This window comes from Rattus norvegicus, chromosome 2 (assembly GCF_036323735.1).
Source record: "Rattus norvegicus strain BN/NHsdMcwi chromosome 2, GRCr8, whole genome shotgun sequence".
Classification (NCBI taxonomy): Eukaryota; Metazoa; Chordata; class Mammalia; order Rodentia; family Muridae; genus Rattus; species Rattus norvegicus.
This window is the reverse complement of record NC_086020.1, coordinates 165,567,116-165,569,178: the sequence shown is the minus strand read 5'-3', so window position 1 is coordinate 165,569,178 and position 2,063 is coordinate 165,567,116.

Sequence of the window (2,063 nt, the reverse complement as noted above, 5' to 3'; positions counted from 1 at the left end):
CTTAATGTAGAAGAATATTAAAAGAGAAAAAGAAAAAGAAGAGAAGTATTTTTGGAGATTATGTATATACTCCACTTTTTGAGCCTCATGTCAGGACCAAAACAATGGATCAAACACCGGGGGACTGAAACCTCCAGGAGGCTGAGAAAGAAGTACATTGTTCACCTCTGAGTTCTGAGTTGATAAACCCACATCACTAAGCAAATAAGAAAAAACAAACAAACAAACAAAAAGAAAAACAAAGCAAATGAGACATTTCGGTGTGCTAAAAATAAAGAGTCTGTGGAAAACTTACATACTTGGATATTAGCTTTCAAAACAAAAATCAGTGATTTAATCATGCTTCCCACAATGACTAGTGGTAGAAATCAGATAAGAATTAGGGACGGATGAAGTAAAAGCTAATATACTCTTTAATAGAAGACAAAAGAGAAGTCAGATGTATGCTACATTGATACATGTATGTATCCTTGCCAGCACCTATGTCTTAGAGAAAGTGTGACTTAAACTTTTTTAAATTATTTTATTGGATATTTTATTATTTACATTTCAACTGTTATCCCCTTTTCCAGTTTCCCACCCATATACCCTCATCCCAACCTCTCTCCCACTTCTATGAGGGAGTTCCCCCACTCAGCCATGCACCCCTTCCCATCTTCCTGTCCTGAAATTCCCCTATACTGGGAGACTTCAGCATTGGCAAGAACAAGGGCTTCTACTCCCATTGATGCTCAACAAGGCTATCCTCTGCTACATGTGTAGCTGGAGCACTGGGTCTGATCATGTGTACATTTTAGATGATTGTTTAGTGCCTGGGATATATGGTTGGTTGGTACTGTTGTTCTTATGGGGTTACAAGGGGTTCAGATCCTTCATTCCTTTCTTTAACTCTTCCATTGGGGACCCCATTTTCAGTTCAATGGTTTACTGCTAGCATTCGCCTCTGTATTTGTCATGTTCTTTAAGAGCCTCTTAGGAGACAGGTATATCAGGCTCCTGTCAGCATGTAATTCTTGGTATCAGCAATATTGTCTGGATAGGGTGGCTGTATATATGGTATGGATGTCCATGTGTAATAGGCTCTGAATGAACATTCCTTTAGTCGCTGATCCAAACTTTGTCTCCATATCTCCTCCTTTGTATATTTTTATTCCCCCTTTAAGAAGAACTGAAGCATCTGCACTTTGGTCATCCTTCTAGCTTCATGTGGTCTGTTAATTGTGTCTTGGGTAATCTGAGTTTTTGGGTTAATATCCACTTATCAGTGAGTGTATACCATGTGTGTTTTTTTCTGATTGGGTTACCTCACACTAAATGATATTTTCTAGTTCCATTCATTTGCCTATGAATTTCATGAAGTCATTGTTTTTGATAGCTGAGGAGTACTCCATTGTGTAGATGTAACACATTTTATGTTTCCATTCCTCTGTTGAGGGACATCTGGGTTTTTTTTTTTTTTTGGTTCTTTTTTTCGGAGCTGGGGACCGAACCCAGGGCCTTGCGCTTCCTAGGTAAGCGCTCTACCACTGAGCTAAATCCCCAGCCCCGACATCTGGGTTTTTTCCCAGCTTCTGGCTATTATAAATAAGGCTGCTATGAACATAGTGGAGCATATGTCCTTGTTATATGTTAGAGAATCTTTTGGGTATATGCCCAGGAGTGGTATAGCTGGGTCCTCAGGTAGTACGGTGTTTTATTTTCTGAAGAACCATGAGACTTATTTCCGGAGTGGTTGTACCAGCTTGCAATCCCACCAACAATGGAGGAGTGTTCCTCTTTCTCCAAATCCTTGCCAGCATCTGTTTTCACCTGAGTTTTTGGTCTTAGCCATTTTGACTGATGTGAAGTAGAATCTCAGGGTTGTTTTCATATGGATTTCCCAGATGACTAAGGATGTCGAACTTTTCTTTAGGTACTTGTTAAAGATCAAGTGATAATCGGTGTGTGGATTAATTTCTGGGTCTTCAATCCTACTCCATTGATCTACGTGCCTGTCTCTGTACCAATACCATACAGTTTTTATCAGTATTGCTCTGTAATAGAGCATGAAGTCAGGGATGATG